The 14837-nt window shown below is 46.6% G+C and overlaps 1 protein-coding gene across 4 annotated transcripts in view; it reads left to right on the forward strand.

Moving 5' to 3' along the window:
• Nucleotides 1–14837, forward strand: part of LOC139273207 (uncharacterized) — a 234970-nt gene that overhangs the window by 186842 nt on the left and 33291 nt on the right. The gene's annotated exons all lie outside the window — the stretch shown is intronic.

The raw sequence follows: 14837 nt of genomic DNA on the forward strand, positions 1-14837 counted from the left end.
GCCAATCACTGTTATGAGTGCTTTAGTGTACGTACGCAACTTAGCATTGACTGGACTCAGCTTAGGCCTCACAACCTTAGTATCCCACAGCCTGTCGAATGACCTCTGGCTCATTATTGATTGACTCGCACCCGTGTCCAATTCCATCAATACCGGCACACCATTAAGTTTTACATTAATCATTATCGGTTGGCTCTTTGTTTGGAACGAATACAGTCCATACACTTCCTCCTCTGGTATCTCAGATTCCATATCCGGATCCGCGCTAGACTGGTCATCATCCTCCACGTGGTGTGTCGCAGCACGCTTGCTCAGTTGCGGACACATGCGCTGGAGATGTCCCACTCTCGAACAACCTTTACAAATATACTGTTTAAACTGACACTGATGATGCCGATGATTTCCACCACATCGCTAACATGGTGATATCGGATTCATTCCCGTTGGCGCACTTTGAGCAGCCACAGGTTTCGCGTACGCAGTCAGATAGGCCCTGCCATATACAGCTCTGCCAAACGACGATACTATCTTGTTTACAGTACTTGCCGAGTTCCGATTTTTCAATGGTATCTGCTTTAAGCTTTTGTCCGTCGTCATGCATGATTGGGCAATCATGATGGCCTTGCTCAAATCCAGCATCTCTGCCACCAGTAACTTACGCAGGATCACCTCGTGTTTGATGCTGATTACAAAGAAGTCCCGCAGCATGTCTGCCAACGCAGTTTTGAACTTACACAGTCCAGCTAGGCATCTTAGGTCGGCAACGAATTCCGATACACCCTGGCCCTAAGTTCGAACGTGCGTATAGAATCGATATCTTGAGATGATGATGCCTCATCTGGTTTGAGATGGTCACGTACCAGACCACACAATGTTTCATAGTCATTGTCCATTGGACTTAAGAGTGAGAGGAGATTCTTTATATGTCCATAGATTTTCGGACCGCAAACCGTGAGGAAGACCGCCCGGCGCCGAACTGCATCTGCCTCTTTCTCCATTTTGTTAGTCATGAAGTACTGGTTCAAGCGGGCTACAAAGTCTGCCCAATGTTCTCTCTCCACGAATCGCTCCAGAATTCCAATTGTACTCATTTTTGCATGCTAAGGTTCTTGTTACCCCGTCGCCAAATGTTGTGTATGCAATAACTCAATAGACTGAATACTGTAAACTCCGAACAGGTACAAACCTGGCTCTACTTTATTAGGGCCCAAACTGATTACATTACAAGATGGCTGGGCTTTTATACCTGGGCCGCACACATGTGCACACAGCCCAATGACCTCCGACAGTAGCGCCACCTGGTGGCTAGTAAACACAAGCATACATACATAACACATTGACCATCAGGAAGCGCTGGCATGGTCGCACACCAACTGCACATTAAGCGAGTGGTAGCCTTTGTGGTTACGGAACATCTCAGGATTGTTATGCAGCGCTCACAAAGCCACGTGTATGCAGTCGATGGACGGTGAACTGGGAGATGTTAGCTGTGTCTCCTGCTGCAGGCTGGAAGGATCCACTGGCGAAGAAATTGAGGGCCAAGATGACCTTAACTGCCACATGGTTGTTTGCAGGAGATGGCAGAGTTCTGTGAACTCCAGTTGGTGAAGTGGAGCCTCCTATACACTGCTCCAGGCCCTCTTCCTCCTCCCTCTGAGCACATTTTCTCTTCTTCGCTGCCTCCACTCCCTCTCCCTAAGATACTTGAGCACGAGGGGGACTGCCATGACTGTGAACAACTGTTGTGATCAGAAGTCTTTCAATAAGAATGAAGACATTCTCCACTTGCAACAACTTGTTACCTTAGATCCTTGAAATAAGTTAATAAAGCTGTTGGAGTTGCAGAAAGTTCTACAGAACCAGTCAAACTGCAGAAATATGTCAGGTGCAAGTTGTTGCTGATGATCCTTAGTAATCACAGATTGCCTATCTACAATATAATACTGTATAATGCTCATAATATGAAAGTGCTGCAATGTAAAGAGAGTTTTAATAATGCATTTAAAAAAAAGGTACATCTTACAGATTATCAGCGAGATGGGTGTGCCCACTTCTCACACTAATTCTGGGTACTCTGCAGCAACAGACGGCACTATTGGTCACTTAGTGCTGGCTTTAATTTTTAAAGCTGTCAGCAGGCTGGCGAAGGTGAGTGAGGGCATGAGCACCCATGCACATTCTGGAATACTGCTGGAGCATGACTCACCACCATACTGTCACTCTGGCATGTTCTGCAACAGCTGCACTGTGGGATTGTACGTGTTTGCGTGAACACGTTCAGGTACGTGTTCAAAAAGCCCCACAGGTGCTCTGATCACATGTTGGGAGGATGGCACAGGGTCGTAACCAATATTCTCTTTAAGCTGCATGGCCACACAACACTCTAGAGCTCCCACGCAGCCGATTCGTTGGCTTTTAAATGACAAAAACCTGCATGCGCGGTATTTTAAATAGGCCACTCAGCCCCTTAAAGGGAACATTGGTCACGGCGCCAGGGAAAGGAATCGGCACAGCCGGCAGGGATCACTCATTGCAAAGTGAGTGAGAGTTGTGGGTCTCTGTGAGGAGGCTGTTGAGAACTGAATCAGTGTCGATTTTAGCAAGAGGAGCAGGCTTGAAATTTTCTGATTCTATGATCACTGAAACTACTGAACAGAATCAAGCTGACTTTTGGTGCCATCAACATATTCGAAAAGACACATCGTCTGCCACCAACATCGGTTTACTTCTTCTCCCAGCACTATTCCTGATTAAGAAGGCAGGCACAAGACCTGCTCACAAATCTCTTACACTGGACAGGCCATGGAACCCCTTGAAAGACTCTATGGAACCCCAGGGGTCCGCGGACCCCAGTTTGAGAAACACTGTGCTAGAGAACCTGCCTCAGGATAGGGAAGGGAAATGGCTACTGCAGCAAGGGGTAGTTTGTAAATGGTGAAGAGGAAGGAGACCAAGGATGGGCACCTGTGGTACATCAGAGGTTGTCATGAGAGCTGAGGAGAAGCCAATGACAGCAGTTTAATGCCTAGTGTCAGCAGAACTAGGAGAGAGCAGTACAACAGAGGCATTGAAGGAGGACTGAGCCCTCATAAAGGAAAAGGAGGAGGATGGGGCAGGGAACCAAGGTCACAATGGTACAGGATGGCATTTGAAACTTTTATCACTGTGGACTCAATGCTTTATGCAAGGTGGAAGACAGATTGTATGGTCTTGAACATGAAGTGTGTGAGTAAAGGACATGCCCTGGGATTTTGGAAAGGAAGGAATGTTTGAAGATAGGTGTTAAGCAACCTCCTTTCCCCTCTGGTTCACAGCAACATGTTTGGAGTAAGCATGAGACTTTGTAGTGGAGTATACTGAACAGACTTTATTGATACACAGAAAAGGTGATTGGGCTGGAATTCAGCTCCCAAAAAGTCCCGTTACCGCCCATTTGCAGTGGCCATGCGGCGGAGGCAAGCGGCCACCGATTTCTGGTCGAATAGCCACCGCAAGCTAAATTCAGCTCGGGGCGGGGGGGGGTTTCTGGCCGTCCCCACTTCCGCCCCGCCACTGCCAATTGGCCATGCGTGCGTCATCAGTGAGCACACTGCCGGGTCCCCCACCTCCCGCAAAATTTAGCGAGCAAAATCTTATTGCCGCCGAGCGGTGCCCCTGACAGCTTTTTCTGTCGGTGCACCTTGTATGCTCTCTCTCTGCCCTGGCTGTGCAGTGGCCATTAAAGGCAAGGGCCCAATGCCACGACCACTATTTTATTTTTTTTTGCCAGCCGACTTCCATATTGGCCGGACTATTGTGCCCCCGGGATTGCCGGGCTGCCAACAGAAAGCCTGGCACCTCCTCTTGTGTGCCAGGCTTCTGGCCCAGCCAAAACCCTCCCTGGTGGTCCAGTGTCTGATCTCAACTGATAGCCGATTCGCTCCCCTTTAACGGAGGTGAGATACGGAGTGACGCAGGCACGCGATGACGTCACCACTGCTCCGCTGCTGAGTGACAGTGGCAGAGAATCTGCCCCGCCTTTACTTCCACCCCTCACCAGCACTTACCGCCGCACTTACGCCCCCTTTATGACCGACTTCCTAGCTGATTCAAAAAAAAGACAAGGAGCTGAATTTCGCGAAAGAGGGGACTTCCAAAACAGCAGTAAAAACTCTAAAAAAATAAAGGTAGGAGCGCCAGCTTTCTGGCGGGACTAAATTTTGGCCCTGATCAGTCTTAACTGCATACAGAGAGTGGATATTCGGTTTCCGTATCTTTCACATACACTCTAACAAACTGTTGAAAACCATGCTCCTTTATACACCATATTTTGACTACATCAAAGGAAAATGTCAAAATGATGTATCTATTTCCCAAATCCTCTGTAAACAGACTATTTATGAAAACAGTTTATAATTGTTTACCTCAGAACCATTTCCCCAACACGAGACTTCCTGATGTAACATTTTCTCGCAGCTTGACCAATTGTTATCTGTATCTGTATCTGTATCTACTCACCCCTAGCCCAAGTTCCTGACCTACTCCTCCACCCCCCCGCCCCCCCAGGCCAAGTTCCTCACCTACTCCTCTCCAGCCCAAGTGCCTCACCTACTCTCCCCCCGCCCCCCCACAGGCCAAGTTCCTGACCTACTCACCCACCCCAGCCCAAGTTCCTGACCTACTCACCCGCCCAGCCGAAGTTCCTGACCAGCCCAAGGTCCTGACCTACTCCCCGCCCCCAGCCCAAGTTCCTCATCTACTCACCCCCAGTCCAAGTTCCTGACCTACTCCCTCTACCCCACCCAAGTTCCTGACCTGCTCACCTCTAGCCAAAGTTCCTGACCTACTCCCCCTCCCAACCCAAGTTCCTGACCTACTCCCGCTCCAGCCCAAGTTCCTGACCTACTCCCCCCACCCCAGCCCAAGTTCCTGACCTACTCCCCCCAGCCCAAGTTCCTGACCTACTCCCCCACCCCAGCCCAAGTTCCTGACCTACTATCCCTCTGCCCCCAGCCCAAGGTCCTGACCTACTCTGTCTATTCCCCCTCTCCGTCTCCATCTCCCCTCTCTCTCTCTCCGATCTCTCCTCCCTCTCTCTCCCCCTCTCTCTCTCCCACTGTCTTTCCCTCCACTCTCTCCCTCTGCCTCCCACCTCTCTCCCTCCGATCTCTCTCCCCCTCTCTCCCCTTTCAGAAGATCAAGATTTAGAATCAGTTTGGGGGGAGATAAGAAATAATAAGGGAAAGAATTCACTGGTGGAAGTAGTCTATATGTCCCCTAATAGTGGCTACACTGTAGGACAGAGTATAAATCTGCCTCTGACAATCACCAATACCCTTGTCCACCAAGCCAAAACTCTCCCAAGGCTCCTTGTGCCCTGGCCCTAAACCCATAGAAACATAGAAAATAGGTGCAGGAGTAGGCCATTCGGCCCTTCGAGCCTGCACCGCCATTCAATATGATCATGGCTGATCATGCATCTTCAATACCCCATTCCTGCTTTCTCTCCATACCCTTTGATCCTTTTAGCCATAAGGGCCACATCTAACTCCCTTTTGAATACATCTAGCGAACTGGCCTCAACAACTTTCTGTGGTAGAGAATTCCACAGGTTCACAATTCTCTCAGTGAAGAAGTTTCTCCTCATCTCGGTCCTAAATATCTTACCCCTTATCCTTAGACTGTGACCCCTGGTTCTGGACTTCCCCAACAGCGGGAACATTCTTCCTGCATCTAACCTGTCCAATCCCATCAAAATTTTATATGTTTCTATGAGATCCCCTCTCATTCTTCTAAATTCCAGTGAATATAAGCCTAGTCGATCCAGTCTTTCTTCAGATGTCAGTCCTGCCATCCCAGGAAACAGCTTGGTGAACCTTTGCTGCACTCCCTCAATAGCAAGAATGTCCTTCCTCAGATTAGGAGACCAAAACTGAACACAATATTCCAGGTGAGGCCTCACTAAGGCCCTGTACAACTGCAGTAAGACCTCCCTGCTCCTATACTCAAATCCCCTAGCTATGAAGGCCAACATGCCATTTGCCTTCTTCACCGTCTGCTGTAGCTGCATGCCAACTTTCAATGACTGATGTATCATGACACCCAGCTCTTGTTGCACCTCCCCTTTTCCTAATCTGCCACCATTCAGATAATCTGCCTTCACGTTTTTGCCACCAAAGTGGATAACCTCACATTTACCCACATTACACTGCATCTGCCATGCATTTGCCCACTCACCTAACCTGACCAAGTCACCCTGCAGCCTCTTAGCATCCTCCTCACAGCTCACAGCGACACCCGGCTTAGTGTCATCTGCAAACTTGGAGATATTACACTCAATTTCTTCATCTAAATCATTGATGTATATTGTAAATCGCTGGGGTCCCAGCACTGAGCCCTGCAGCACCCCACTAGTCACTGCCTGCCATTCTGAAAAGGACCCGTTTATCCCGACTCTCTGCTTCCTGTCTGCCAATCAATTCTCTATCCACGTCAGTACATTACCCCCAATACCATGTGCTTTAATTTTGCACAACAATCTCTTGTGTGGGACCTTGTCAAAAGCTTTTTGAAAGTCCAAATACACCACATCCACTGGTTCTCCCTTGTCCACTCTACTAGTTACATCCTCAAAAAATTCTAGAAGATTTGTCGAGCATGAACATAACTCGAGGGAGTTAGATATCGCCCTTACGGCTAAAGGGATCAAGGGGTATGGAGAGAAAGCAGGAAAGGGGTACTGAGGTGAATGATCAGCCATGATCTTATTGAATGGTGGTGCAGGCTCGAAGGGCCGAATGGCCTACTCCTGCATTTATTTTCTATGTTTCTATGATTTCCCTTTCATAAATCCAGGCTGACTTGGACCGATCCTGTCATGCTTTCAAAATGTGCTGCTATTTCATCTTTGATTCCAACATTTTCCCCACTACCAATATCAGGCGAACAGGTCTATAATTCCTCGTTTTCTCTCTTCCTCCTTTTTTAAAAAGTGGTGTTACATTAGCTACCCCCCAGTCCATAGGAACTGATCCAGAGTCAATAGACTGTTGGAAAATGATCACCAATGCATCCACTATTTCTAGGGCCACTTCCTTAAGTACTCTGTGATGCAGACTATCAGGCCCTGGGGATTTATCGGCCTTCAACCCCATCAATTTCCCTAACACAATTTCCCTCCTAATAAGGATTTCCTTCAGTTCTTCCTTCTCGCTAGATCCTCTGTCCCCTAGTATGTCCCAAAGGTTATTCGTGTCTTCGTTCGTGAAGACAGAACCAAAGTATTTGTTCAATTGGTCTGCCATTTCTCTGTTCCCCATTATAAATTTACCTGATTCTGACTGCAAGGGACCTACATTTGTCTTCACTAATCTCTTTCTCTTCACATATCTATAGAAGCTTTTGCAGTCAGTTTTTATGTTCCCAGCAAGCTTCCTCTCATACTCTATTTCTCCCTCCTAAGTAAACACTTTGTCCTCCTCTGCTGGATTCTAAATTTCTCCCATTCCTCAGGTTTGCTGCTTTTTCTGGCCAATTTGTATCCCTCTTCCTTGGATTTAACACTATCCCTAATTTCCCTTGTTAGCCACGGTTGAGCCATCTTCCCTATTTTGTTTTTACTCCAGATAGGGATGTACAGTTGTTGAAGTTCATCCATATGATATTTAAATGCCTGCCATTGCCTATCCACTGTCAATCCTTTAAATATCATTCGCCAGTCTATTCTAGCCAATTCACGTCTTATACCATCGAATTTACCTTTCCTTAAGTTCAGGACCCTTGTCTCTGAATTAACTGTGTCACTCTCCATCTTAATAAAGAATTCTACCATATTATGGGTTACTCTTCGCCAAGGGGCCTCGCACAACAAGATTGCTAATTATTCCTTTCTCATTACACATCACTCAGTCTAGGATGGCCAGCCCTCTAGCTGGTTCCTCGACATATTGGTCTAGAAAACCATCCCTAATACACTCCAGGAAATTCTCCTCCACCGTATTGCTACCAGTTTGGTTAGCCCAATCTATATGTAGATTAAAGTCACCCATGATAACTGCTGTACCTTTATTGCACGCATCCCTAATTTCTTGTTTGATGCTGTCCCCAACCTCACTACTACTGTTTGGTGGTCTGTACACAACTCCCATGAGCGTTTTCTGCCCCTTGGTATTCCTCATCTCTACTAATACAGATTCCACATCATCCAAACTAATGTCCTTTTTTACTATTGCGTTAATTTCCTCTTTAACCAGCAGCACTACCTCACCTCCTCTTCCTGAATGTTGAATACTCCTGGATGTTGAGTTCCCAGCCTTGGTCATCCTGGAGCCATGTCTCTGTAATCCCAATTATATCATATTCGTTAATAATTGCCTGCACAGTTAATTCGTCCACCTTATTACGAATACTCCTCGCATTGAAGCACAGAGCCTTCAGGCTTGTCTTTTTAACACACTTTGTCCCTTTAGAATTTTGCTGTAATGTGGCCCTTTTTGATTTTTGCCTTGGGTTGCTCTGCCCTCCACTTTTACTTTTCTTCTTTCTATCTTTTGCTTTATTTCAGTATCACTGCACACAAGCCAAAAACAAAGATGAAAGTGCCTAAAAGTGAATCTGTGGGCTGTAAACATTAAAAAATTCTACATAAGCTAGAAATTTGAAACAAAAACAAACAGTTCAATCAGTCTATGAAAATAAAACATTTTTGGTGACCAGAGTTATTGATTAAATAAACTTAGGGGAAGAAATCTGTGTCGTTTGTGCCTCCTGTTAGTGTCCTGGAGGGTGCTAATGGGAGGTGCAAACAACTTCTCGCCTGGGGCACAGGGCCGCTATTGCCTCCTCCAGCATTTCGTGGGAGTTAGTGGAGATGCAAACCGGTAGCGCCCACTCCTGCCGGTAGCGCCCTAGACTGCTGCATTGTCTATTACAACACAATCGACGTGCACAGTGACCCGTTTTCGCCCCGGAGCAAAAATTCAGTAGTGCTGCCATGGGCAATGTCCATGCCAGCTTCGCGGGTCGCAAATTGGGACACACTCCGCTCATGGGACGAAAATTAAAGTGGAGGAGCGGCGTGCACTTTTTCAAATGACCATCTTTACGAGGCCTTGCCTTGTCCAGTTCGCAGGGTCTGAGCTGCGATAGATAGAAACATAGAAACATAGAAAATAGGTGCAGGAGTAGGCCATTCGGCCCTTCTAGCCTGCACCGCCATTCAATGAGTTCATGGCTGAACATGCAACTTTAGTACCCCATTCCTGCTTTCTCACCATACCCCTTGATTCCCCTAGTAGTAAGGACTTCATCTAACTCCTTTTTGAATATATTTAGTGAATTGGCCTCAACAACTTTCTGTGGTAGAGAATTCCACAGGTTCACCACTCTCTGGGTGAAGAAATTCCTCCTCATCTCAGTACTAAATGGCTTCCTCCTTATCCTTAGACTGTGTCCCCTGGTTCTGGACTTCCCCAACATTGGGAACATTCTTCCTGCATCTAACCTGTCTAACCCCGTCAGAATTTTAAACGTTTCTATGAGGTCCCCTCTCATTCTTCTGAACTCCAGTGAATACAAGCCCAGTTGATCCAGTCTTTCTTGATAGGTCAGTCCCGCCATCCCGGGAATCAGTCTGGTGAACCTTCGCTGCACTCCCTCAATAGCAAGAATGTCCTTCCTCAGGTTAGGAGACCAAAACTGTACACAATACTCCAGGTGATGTTGGGGAGGGCATCAAACAGGAAATTAGGGGTGCGTGCAATAAAGGTGCAGCAGTTATAATGGGTGACTTTAATATGCACATAGATTGGGCTAACCAAACTGGAAGCAATACGGTGGAGGAGAATTTTCTGGAGTGCATAAGGGATGGTTTTTTAGACCAATATGTCGAGGAACCAACTAGGGGGGAGGCCATCTTAGACTGGGTGTTATGTAATGAGAAAGGATTAATTAGCAATCTCGTTGTGCGAGGCCCCTTGGGGAAGAGTGACCATAATATGGTGGAATTCTGCATTAGGCTGGAGAATGAAACAGTTAATTCAGAGACCATGGTCCAGAACTTAAAGAAGGCTAACTTTGAAGGTATGAGGCGTGAATTGGATGAGATGGATTGGCGAATGATACTTAAGGGGTTGACTGTGGATGGGCAATGGCAGACATTTAGAGACCGCATGGATGAACTACAACAATTGTACATTCCTGTCTGGCATAGAAATAAAAAAGGGAAGGTGGCTCAACCGTGGCTATCAAGGGAAATCAGGGATAGTATTAAAGCCAAGGAAGTGGCATACAAATTGGCCAGAAATAGCAGCGAACCTGGGGACTGGGAGAAATTTAGAACTCAGCAGAGGAGGACAAAGGGTTTGATTAGGGCAGGGAAAATGGAGTATGAGAAGAAGCTTGCAGGGAACATTAAGACGGATTGCAAAAGTTTCTATAGATATGTAAAGAGAAAAAGGTTAGTAAAGACAAACGTAGGTCCCCTGCAGTCAGAATCAGGGGAAGTCATAACGGGGAACAAAGAAATGGCGGACCAATTGAACAAGTACTTTGGTTCGGTATTCACGAAGGAGGACACGAACAACCTTCCGGTTATAAAACGGGTCGGGGGGTCTAGTAAGGAGGAGGAACTGAGGGAAATCCTTATTAGCCGGGAAATTGTGTTGGGGAAATTGATGGGATTGAAGGCCGATAAATCCCCAGGGCCTGATGGACTGCATCCCAGAGTACTTAAGGAGGTGGCCTTGGAAATAGTGGATGCGTTGACAGTCATTTTCCAACATTCCATTGACTCTGGATCAGTTCCTATGGAGTGGAGGGTAGCCAATGTAACCCCACTTTTTAAAAAAGGAGGGAGAGAGAAAACAGGGAATTATAGACCGGTCAGCCTGACATCGGTAGTGGGTAAAATGATGGAATCAATTATTAAGGATGTCATAGCAGTGCATTTGGAAAGAGGTGACATGATAGGTCCAAGTCAGCATGGATTTGTGAAAGGGAAATCATGCTTGACAAATCTTCTGGAATTTTTTGAGGATGTTTCCAGTAGAGTGCATAAGGGAGAACCAGTTGATGTGGTATATTTGGACTTTCAGAAGGCGTTCGACAAGGTCCCACACAAGAGATTAATGTGCAAAGTTAGAGCACATGGGATTGGGGGTAGTGTACTGACATGGATTGAGAACTGGTTGTCAGACAGGAAGCAAAGAGTAGGAGTAAATGGGTACTTTTCAGAATGGCAGGCAGTGACTAGTGGGGTACCGCAAGGTTCTGTGCTGGGGCCCCAGCTGTTTACACTGTACATTAATGATTTAGATGAGGGGATTAAATGTAGTATCTCCAAATTTGCGGATGACACTAAGTTGGGTGGCAGTGTGAGCTGCGAGGAGGATGCTGTGAGGTGCAGAGCGACTTGGATAGGTTAGGTGAGTGGGCAAATGCATGGCAGATGAAGTATAATGTGGATAAATGTGAGGTTATCCACTTTGGTGGTAAAAACAGAGAGACAGACTATTATCTGAATGGTGACAGATTAGGAAAAGGGGAGGTGCAAAGAGACCTGGGTGTCATGGTACATCAGTCATTGAAGGTTGGCATGCAGGTGCAGCAGGCGGTTAAGAAAGCAAATGGCATGTTGGCCTTCATAGCAAGGGGATTTGAGTACAGGGGCAGGGAGGTGTTGCTACAGTTGTACAGGGCATTGGTGAGGCCACACCTGGAGTATTGTGTACAGTTTTGGTCTCCTAACCTGAGGAAGGACATTCTTGCTATTGAGGGAGTGCAGCGAAGATTCACCAGACTGATTCCCGGGATGGCGGGACTGACCTATCAAGAAAGACTGGATCAACTGGGCTTGTATTCACTGGAGTTCAGAAGAATGAGAGGGGACCTCATAGAAACATATAAAGTTCTGACGGGGTTAGACAGGTTAGATGCAGGAAGAATGTTCCCAATGTTGGGGAAGTCCAGAACCAGGGGTCACAGTCTAAGGATAAGGGGTAAGCCATTTAGGACCGAGATGCGGAGGAACTTCTTCACCCAGAGAGTGGTGAACCTGTGGAATTCTCTACCACAGAAAGTTGTTGAGGCCAATTCACTAAATATATTCAAAAAGGAGTTAGATGAGGTCCTTACTGCTAGGGGGATCAAGGGGTATGGCGAGAAAGCAGGAATGGGGTACTGAAGTTGGAATGTTCAGCCATGAACTCATTGAATGGCGGTGCAGGCTAGAAGGGCCGAATGGCCTACTCCTGCACCTATTTTCTATGTTTCTATGTTTCTATGTATGGCCTCACCACGGCCCTGTACAATTGTAGCAACACCTCCCTGCCCTTGTACTCAAATCCCCTCGCTATGAAGGCCAACATGCCATTTGCTTTCTTAACCGCCTGCTGTACCTGCATGCCAACCTTCAATGACTGATGTACCATGACTTTGCACCTCCCCTTTTGTTGCAGCCCGGCACTCCGCTCCTGTGCCAGGCTGCTGCCATGGCACCCCGCTCCCCCAGTGGTGAAGTGGTGGCCCCTTCTCCCACATGCAGAGTTGGCAGCTTGCCCGCTCCTTTAACAGAATAGGGAAACCCTGTGCTCCCGCCAACACTTCGTGTAGCAATAGAAAAATCACGCGCTTAGCGCCCCAGTCCCACCCCCAAGAGGAAGCAACATTGCGCTCCACTTCCTCTTGCAGGCGGTAATCTCAATTTCGCTGCCGGTGCGTGACTTCCGTGCCAGGCACAGGAAGTCCCACCTCACAGCGGTTACTGCCTCCAAACGGGATGCTACCGAATTTCGGCCTCTTTCTTAAATTTGGCATGCTGTCTTTGCTCCATTCTTTCACAAATGCACTACCCACCAGCCCTCCGTCTTTCACCGAATAATCCTGCCTCTGCCCACACTTTATTCATCTAATTTATTTATGATGTAAATGCAGCTCAATTTTCCCCTGCTTTGATTGGTCAGTTGCACCATCAAATATCAGTCACCTCGGTTTGACCACATGGTGGGCGGCGCCTCCAGTACGTCACGATCAAGGTTGTTGACACAACAGTCGTACCTGCAATAACTAATTATAATGTACTGCTTTTGGATGGAATTAATGAGGGTGAAATTTTAATTTATTTTCCTAAATCTGTAGGCCAGAGTTCTTGTTTACTGCCTGAAACTATTTTACATTTAATCACTGAACATTTTATTCGGGTCTAGTTTCCAGAACCGGTGGCTCTTCCAGGGACATTGTTTGCCCAGGAACACAATACAGAAAGTGAGGATATATGGTCTGTTAATTTACTTGATTATTTATAGTAGCAGGTTCAGATTTAAATGGATCTAGGGATGGCACAAAAATAATGGAAGATGAGAATTCTGTGTAATTGAAACTTAAAGGGATGGGGACAATTAAAAGGGAGTTTCACATTGTGGAGAATTTTTTTTTAACTAGCTTCTGGTAAGGCTTGAAAGGCATCTTAAACCATCAGCAGCCTTTGTCAAGGTTGAAGAAGAAATTTACAAAGTGGGGTGACAAAAATGAAGTGTGCAGGCCAGTGATGCAGCACTCCAGCACACAGCACCTGTATGATGGCTGATGTGGTGCATGCAAGAAGGGCGATCCTCTGTGTCAGTTCATGGCACCATTCCTGTAGGTCACCATTGCAGCATATCTGCAAGGAGGTGCAGCCGTATTTCAGGCCACAGCTAACCATTACTGTCCTGCATGTGCCAGCCCTCTGCTGCATGGTTGTTGTCGGTGGCCTTGCAGCAATCTGCTTCTCTGCTGACTAGAACCCTGAGAAGTCAGATCCCTATGACCTCTGGCACGTAGATATGCCAGGGCCTACAGAATTGTCATCTGAGGCCAATTGAGCAACAGCAGTCCTTCATCACATTGGCATGTCTTCTTTCATGCAGCACTGCATGGAGCATGGCTTGCTGTGATGAGCCATGCAGCATAACAATTAGATGGCACTTAAAGATTGTAAGGAAGCTAACAAGTGGTCTTCCAGTGCACCTTCCTTTGGGAAGAGGAGCCTCCACTGGTATTACATCTGCTCAAAATGAGGTAATTTTACTTCTGATGTGGGTGCACAGATGTCGACTGGGGAGCATGGTGCACCTGTTGATGGTTTGCGTTACCTCCGTTTCTTCTGAACACATCAGGTCAGAATAGGGATCCCAATCCTCCAGGATTGGCCTGGAGCCTCCAAGAATCAAAGGCTAATCTTCAGGACACTGCTCCGTGCAAACCCAGGAGAAAAATGAGAGAGGCAATAAAAAATATTCAGTTTTTTAAAATTTTCTTTGAACACTTTTGTTTGTTAGATATACCAGAAAAAAACACTGTTTGACTGCTGTCTTGGTGATAAAGGGGAATCAGTGGATGTGGTGTATTTGGACTTCCAGAAGGCATTTGACAAGGTGCCACATAAAAGGTTACTGCACAAGATAAAAGTTCACGGGGTTGAGGGTAATATATTAGCATGGATAGAGGATTGGCTAACTAACAGAGAACAGAGAGTCGGGTTAAATGGTTCATTCTCTGGTTGGCAACCAATAACTAGTAGGGTGCCACAGGGATCAGTGCTGGGACCCCAACTATTTACAATCTATATTAACGACTTGGAAGAAGGGACTGAGTGTAATGTAGCCATGTTTGATGATGATACAAAGATGGGAGGAAAAGCAATGTGTGAGGAGGACACAAAAAATCTGCGAAAGGACATAGATAGGCTAAGTGAGTGGGCATATTTGGCAGATGGAGTATAATGTTGGAAAGTGTGAGGTCATGCACTTTGGCAGAAAAAAATTAAAAACCAAGTTATTATTTAAATGGAGAAAGATTGCAAAGTGCTGGAGTGCAGCAGG

The sequence above is a fragment of the Pristiophorus japonicus genome, chromosome 9 (assembly GCF_044704955.1).
Source record: "Pristiophorus japonicus isolate sPriJap1 chromosome 9, sPriJap1.hap1, whole genome shotgun sequence".
NCBI classification, from domain to species: domain Eukaryota; kingdom Metazoa; phylum Chordata; class Chondrichthyes; family Pristiophoridae; genus Pristiophorus; species Pristiophorus japonicus.